The sequence below is a fragment of the Mus caroli genome, chromosome 5, assembly GCF_900094665.2.
Source record: "Mus caroli chromosome 5, CAROLI_EIJ_v1.1, whole genome shotgun sequence".
Classification (NCBI taxonomy): domain Eukaryota; kingdom Metazoa; phylum Chordata; class Mammalia; order Rodentia; family Muridae; genus Mus; species Mus caroli.
The window spans coordinates 114491202-114498799 of NC_034574.1; the positions used below are offsets into that span (position 1 = coordinate 114491202).

The 7598-nt window shown below is 48.5% G+C and overlaps 1 protein-coding gene and 1 pseudogene across 3 annotated transcripts in view; one reads left to right on the forward strand and one right to left on the reverse strand.

Annotated features, from left to right (window-relative positions):
• Tmem116 (transmembrane protein 116) overlaps positions 1-7598 on the forward strand; it is a 29522-nt gene that overhangs the window by 6191 nt on the left and 15733 nt on the right. The window lies entirely within an intron of this gene.
• On the reverse strand, positions 2354-3671 carry LOC110294091 (annotated as a pseudogene). Its single transcript, XR_002377916.1, has 2 exons — positions 3635-3671; positions 2354-3362 (listed from the first exon to the last, which is right to left on the reverse strand). The product of XR_002377916.1 is annotated as a mitogen-activated protein kinase 3 pseudogene (transcript).

Consider the following 7598-nt stretch of genomic DNA (forward strand, 5'->3'; position numbering starts at 1 on the left):
TGTCCCCTGTCCCCTCTCCCCTCTCCCCTCTCCCCTCTCTTTCTCTCTCTCTTTTGGGGTATGTGGCCTCTTTTTTCTTTTAAAATGTATTTATTCTTTTTATCTCATGTATATGGATTTTCTTTTGCCTATTTGTATGTACGTGCACCATGTGCATTGTACGCCTGGTACCCAAGACAACCAGAAGGTGTTTGATCCCCTGGAACTGAAGTTAGATGGTTGCAAGCCACACTGAGGGTTTAGGACCTGAATGCTGGTCCTCTGTCTCTCCAGCCCTTCATTTAAATATTGTTTGTTTGTTTGTTTGTTTGTTTGTTTGTTTGTTTGAGACAGGGTTTCCCTATGTAGTCCTGGCTGTCCTGGAACACTCCACCCCTCCTCTCTCTCGATGTAGACCAGTCTGGCCTCGAACTCAGAGTCATTTAAGTAGTGTTAACAACCACTGGATCCTTTGATTTAAGATAACTGATGGCCTTCAAGCTCGGTCCACATTGGCATTGAAACCAGGAGTCCCTATGTACATGTTCTAGTCTAGCTGCTGCTATGTGCCTTGAAACAGGGCGTGAGTCAGAACATTACAGTCTGTTCTCTACCAGAGTGCACAACATCTCTTCACATGAGTGTGAGGATTGGCTGGCTAGTTCTCATACTTATAGTGCTGGTTCAGTTTTCTTTTCATCGGGGTTGGATAGGGCATGTCTTTTTGTAAACACAGTTTTATATGTATAGTTCTGCAGAGCATGGTAGCCACGGGAATGGGAGCTAGAGGATGTCTTGTTCATATTATGGCTGGGAGGTGCAGGGCCAGCAGGCACCAGCCTTTCTCCCTCTCCCTGCTCCTCCCATCCCTGCCCTTTGTCCCAGTCACTGTTCTGTTGCTGTGAAGAGACACAGTGACCACAGCAGCTCTCACAGAGGAAAGCAGTTAACTGGGGCTGGCTTACAGTTCAGAGGTTGAGTTCATTATAAGCATGGCAGGATAAGGTGGCAGGCAGACATGGCAGTGCTGGAGAAGGACCTGAGACTTGTACATCTGGATCAGCAGGCAGTAGGAAAGAATATGAGCCACTAGACCTGGATGGAGCTTCTAAGACCTCAAAGCTGGCCCTCAGTGACACACTTCCTCCAAGAACACCATACCTACTCCAACAAGACCACACCTCCTAATCCCTGCCAAGTAGTGCCACTCCCTAATAATCAACCATTCAAAACTACGAGTGTGTGGGGGCCATTTCTCCTGTGAGCACACTCGTGTGTCATACTCAGTGTGGCACCCATGTTCTGTGTGACTGAGACATTGGAGAAGCTATCCAGTGATGTTCAGCATTGTCCCCTTCTCACGTGGACTTTAGATTAGGGATGACAGCATGAGGAGACTGAGCACAGCCCACAACATTATATACAATTACAAATGGATGTCAAGGTGCTGGGGCCTAGGAAGACCAGGGATCCTGCTCTCTTCACTGTCTGCATGATAGTCAGAGACCCGCGGGGCCAGTCATATCTACATACCTTTCACCCTGACACCCACACATCAGCACACTCATCAGACATCCCAAGTGCACACCAGCTTCTGAAAAGGAGAGAGAAACTGCCTCTCTTGGTCGTCTGAACAGTTCTCACTCTGCCCCCTCTGCCACTCATGAGCAGGTGGCATTCAGTAAGAACCAGGCCATGCTAGTGATGACACAGAAGTCAGGCTGCTGTCTCCCTTCCCACACCCTCCGCAGCCTCTGCCACAGTGACAAGGACCACTGTTCCAGCTATGCAGTAGCACTATACCCCGAGGGCCACCCCATTCGTCCCCTTTCTTCCTGGACGTCTGATTACTCCTAGCATCTGATTCCATCTGAAGCATCCACCCCAGGTGACTGAACTAGAGCTACTTCGTAGCAATTGTAGACCCAGGAAAGTGGGTAGAGTCAATGTGGCTAATATATTTTTCCCATATACATATCTCTATATTTATATATTAGATATAGGCACAGAGAGGTGGGAGGGGCACCGGCTCGCCACGAGCCCCACCTCCATATCCAGTCACCCACACACAGAAGCAGCAAGGCGTTACATGTGGCAGTTTGAGAGGGAGAGGGTGAGGCCTGGGCTCCTCAGGGAAACTAGCCCTTGAGACTTAGGAATGTTCTGTCAGGGAAAATGGGGTGGGGTTTCAACAAGATGAGCAGGGCAGAGCTTAGGCCGTGTTCCTACTCAGGGCCCTCCACCCCTCCGTAGCACAGGTCCTAGGGCAGTCATAGCCCCTCCATTCCAAAACGGTCTACCAGAGCAGGGACTAGCAAGGGTAGATAAAGACTCAACAGCAGAGATCAGCTCTGGGGCCACCTCATCACTCAGGCTATGGGGAGATGGGGCAGGGGGTTGGAGTGGGAGAAGCCTGCTTAAAGCAGGAGACCCCAGCACAGTAAGAGAAGGTGGCCAGGCACACCCTTGGTCCAGCCTGGGCTTCCGGGGTCTGAGTTGAGCAAAGTTCAATGATACAATTAAGGTCCTTCTGGAATGGGGAATCCAGGATACCTAGAATGTGATTGAGCTGGTCCAGGTAGTGCTTGCCTGGGAAGATGGGCTAGCTAGAGAGCATCTCAGCCAGAATGCAGCCCACAGGCCAATGTCAATGGATTCGGGGTACCCTTGGAGTTATGCATGATCTCTGGGGCTCAGGACCAGCGTGTGGCCACATACTCTGTCAGAAAGCCAGTGTGGTCATGCTCACGGTCAGCAATCTGGGCCAGGCCAAAATCACAGCTCTTAAGGTCACAGGTGGTGTTGATAAGCCGATTGGCGGGCTTCAGGTCCCAGTGCAGCACATTGGCTGAGTGTATGCACTTGAGGCCCCAGAGGATCTGGTAGAGGAAGTAGCAGATGTGGTCACTGCTCAGGGGCTGGCTCTTAAACAGTTTGCACAGGTCTGTCTCCATGAGGTCCTGAACAATGTAAATGTCTCCAATGGCTTTCAGGGTGGGTGCTCTGAGGATGTCTCAGATGCCTATGACATTCTCATGGCAAAATTGCAGCAAGATCTGGGTTTCCCCTCAGCGTGCGCTGACAGTAGGTTTGATGCTCAAAGGGGCTGATCTTTTGATAGCCACTCTTGTCTTGCTCACATGGTCATAAGTTGAGCTGACCATGCCATACTCGCCCTCCCTCACTGATGTACTGCAGCTGCGTGTAGTGTGGGCCCATGTCGAGTGGCTGCCCCTTTACCCCCTCCATCTCCCCCAGGACCACCAGAACGACCCCAGCAGTTCCCGTGGGCTCCCTGCCCCTGCAAGCTCCACAGCCACCTCTGTCGCCATCTCCACTCCTCCCGCCTCCTGTGGCTAATATCTTAGTGAGGGTTTCTGTTGCTGTGAAGAGACACAGTGACAACACAACTCTTATAAAGGAAAGCATTTAGCTGGGGCTGGCTTACAGTTCAGAGGTTGAGTGCATTATCAGAATGGCTGGGAGCATGGTGGCACACAGGAAGATATGGTGCTGGAGAGGTAGCTAAGAGTTCTACATCTGGATCGGCAGGTTGAAACCTTAAGGCCCACCCTGAGTGACACACTTCCTCCAACAAGGCCACGCCTCATAATAGTGCTGCTCTGTGTAGGTTCATGTGCTGAACCCACCACACCTGGCTTCTTCAGGTTTGTCCCCACCCCACCTCTCATGAAGGCTATGATTCCTATGAGCTTCGGTTGTCTGAAGGTATCAGTCACCCTCCATTCTCAAACTTTCTCTTACCATGTACCACCCTGCCTGTCCCCAATACTTGTCTGGCTTTATAGAGCTGAGGATTAGCCACGGGCCTGCCTCACTCTGGGTTTTGTGATGAATACAGCTGTGACAGGTCTGGATTTTAGAGTCAGAGTTAGCCTACACATGTCTCCTTCTGCTTTGTAGATGAGGGGACACAATCCAGAGAGGCTAATTGACCCAGCCAAGATCATATATCAGTGCTGGGAGTCTGATACCTTGACTCCTAAACTCTTTCTGCTACCCTAAAAGATTTTCAAAAGCAACATTCTGGAAGAGAAAGGTACTAGTTTTTCATGAGTGAAATTTCTTGAGAGGCAGAGCCATTGTTGGAGGGACACAGCAGAGGGGGATGAATGTTTTACACATGGGCTGAACTGCCACACTGCCACAGTTCTAAGACTCAGCCTGTCCATGGGCCTGCCACTCCAAAGGGAGAACTCACATCGTCCATTTTCTTTTTTTTTTTTATACTTTTTATTTTTTATTTTTTTAATTTATTTATTGATTATATGTAAGTACACTGTAGCTGTCTTCAGACACTCCAGAAGAAGGAGTCAGATCTCGTTACGGATGGTTGTGAGCCACCATGTGGTTGCTGGGATTTGAACTCTGGACCTTCAGAAGAGCAGTCGGGTGCTCTTACCCACTGAGCCATCTCACCAGCCCCACATCGTCCATTTTCTCACCACAGGAAAATCGGCAGTGCTGTGCAGCCACAGTGTCCCCTGCTTCTGTGTCTCTAGTGGACCACACTGAGGGTGTGGAAGTTCCAATTTAACCAAAGAAATGAGCCTCTTGCAGCCTAAGCGGCCAGCACAATGTCTTCCCTGGCTAGCAAGTCGAGCTCTGACTTGGGCCCCCTCCCTTTCCTACAACACATAAAAGCCCAGTGCAGGAGGACAGGGAGCAGAGGGGCCCAGGTTACCCCACAAGCTTGCTGCCGACTTTGCGTGGGGCAGGTCCTTGGAGTGGGGTTATGGTCACCAGTGGACTGGTTCTTGTCTAGTTCGGCCTAGTCTTCATCCTGGCTTTGGCTGTGTTACAGCTTTGGGAGTCAGGGTACTTTATCCTTCTGTAGTCTCTCCACAAGGTCATCGGAGCCTCCAAGTCCTGGGCTTCCAGGTTTGGCTGTTAGCACCACCCTCTCAGCTCCCTCTGGGAGGAGACCTACTTCTTCCCACTTCGTCCTCTGCAAGGCCTGGGCCTGGTCGCTGCCTTGAATTCACTCTGAGAAGATAGCTACGCCTGTCACTCTGCCTCTTGCTCATTATCATGTCAAGTATCATTTTTCTTGTTGTTTGTTTTGTTTCTTTGAGACAGGGTTTCTCTGTGTAGCCCTGGCTGTCCTGGAACTCAGTTTGTAGCCTAGGCTGGCCTCACAGAGATCCACTTGCCTCTACCTCTCGAGTGCTGGGATTAAAGGTGCCCCCCACACACATATACACACGCAGTGAATTTCCTTTTATTAGCTCATACTTTCACCCTTTTTTTTCTTTCTTTCTTTTTTTTCGAGACTGGGTTTCTCTGTGTAGCCCTAGCTGTCCTGGAACTCACTCTGTAGACCAAGCTGGCCTTGAACTCAGAAATCCGCCTGCCTCTGACTCTGCCTCCCAAGTGCTGGGATTAAAGGTGTGCACCACCACTGCCCAGCTGTGGATGCTTTGTCTTCTCCTGGAGCAGCTCCATTACCAGTCTGTGGATGGCGCTCTTGGGCTAAGCAGCTTAAGCTTTAGGAATCATCAGGCTCTGCCTTGATTGTTTTCCTTCTGTGCCAGATGAATAGATGGACATGGGGTAGAAATTAGGTTGGTTCACCTTTTGTTTGTGTAGCTCAATCATGTGACCACTGTGCCCAAACCTGACTGAGATAATGGGAGTTGTTCAGGGAGCCCGGGGCTGTGAAGACAGGCTTGGTCCGGCTTGAGTGCCTGGGTCCACTTCACCGAGCTGGAACACAGGAAGTCAACATTGACTCAGACCCAGTCCTCCATACGGGATCTTACTAGGAAGCCGATTGCTCAGAGAACCCAGCTGTCAGGAATAATTCTGGTTTTGACTGATAGGATATTTGGGGTTTTCTAAGGGTTATTTCTTTTGTCAACTCAGCCAGTCAGTGAACAGGTCTTCTGGTGCCACAGTCTGAGTGAGGCCTCTTCTCCTCCTGCAGCATCTCCTCTACTCCATGGTCTGAGCTGCTGAAGTGTCCTCATTAGACTATGTGCTTGTTCTAAATTGTCCCCTAGGTCAAGCCTGGGGTAGGAACAAATTCTGTGTCTCCTCCCCAAGACCCCAACACTGATGGGCTCTGCTCAGCTTCTCTTTGGCAGGAGCAGCTGAAACAAGAGCAGGGGGCAATGACAGCGTCACAGATGGGTGTTCTGAAGTGATGGGTTTCTAGTTCCTGAAAGAGCTAGCAAGCTAATGTAGAGATGTCAGTTTGGGCCACAAATGGTATGAGGTTTGTGAGTTACAGTTAAAGTTTAGTATGCTCAGCCGCATAGTCCTGAACTGAAATTCCATCCAGCAATAAACAGGACAGCAATGCTGGGTGGTAGGTGGTGGCAAACGCCTTCAATCTCAGCACTCAGGAAGCAGAGGCAGGTGGAGCTCTGAGTTTAAGACCAGCCTGGTCTACAGAGTGAGTTCCAGGACAGCTGAGGCTACACTGAGAAGTTCTTTCTCAAAAAAGAAAAGAAAAGAAACCTTGGTAGTGACAAGTAGCCATGTACTTTTAAACCCAGCTAAAATAGCCAAGTCACAATGTTCTCACTTAAGCAGGAATAATGATAAATTCTTAGGGGGATAGTGAGGACCAAGCCAGACAAAACTGAAGAGTGCTTGCCCACAGTTAATGTGTACTAGTATATTTGTGGAGCTGAAATAATGTTCACTTGCAAGTTTGATGTTTGCTTCACGTGGTTAATGGTCTGTTACATTCTTCATGTCTGTCAATAGAGAGCATGCTGTTGTTTGAAGTCTCCCATTAGATTTCAGGATCTTAGCTGGTTACTATGTTCTCAGTGCCTGTCTGACCTCTCAGGCTTACCTCTCCTAACTTCAAGCCTAACATTTTACATGGTACTGTGCAGATCTCTGCAATCTGAGGGGCCATAGAGTGCTGGTCCTTGAGAATCAAGAAGGAAGTCAGATTCAACAAGACTCAGTAGCCAGTGTTGGTTCAGACTTCTACAGTCTGACCTTGGCAGATTATTTTAGCCATATTTAAGCATGGCATAATTCTGGAAAAAAGTTTCCTAATAATAATTAACTCAACCCTGAGTGTGCAACAAGGCTTAAGGCATGTTTAAAATGCTCAGTGACTCAGAATGCTCAAGATAGATAAGGGTCTAGAGAGAATGGCTGGAGTCAGGAGTGGCCTTGGCCATACAGATAACATAGAAGTTACCCAGGCCATACCAATAACATCTCCCATAAAGATGGGTTTTATTGAGTAAGAAACAACACTCAGGATAAAGGTGTAAGGAGGAAGAGAGTCTGGGATAAACTTATCATATCGTCTCTGTTGAGTGGTTAACATTCCTGGTTTCTCCAGTACTTATCTGTGAGCATAGGGACTTTGTGCACTCTGTGGTGAGGGGCTAGTAGTATTATCATTTTATCATTGTTTTGTTTTGGTCTTTTGTGTGTGTGTGTGCATGCAAGCTCACGTGAGGGGGATCCTCCAATTATTTAAATATAAAGGTGGTATAAAACCCTTTTCAACATTGAAAGCATATGATAAATAATGAGATTATTGACATAATTGACAAAAGTTGAGAGTAAGTATATACTTAATTGGAGACTTCTCTGTGGGAACCTTGATATGTTTTTTTTTTTTT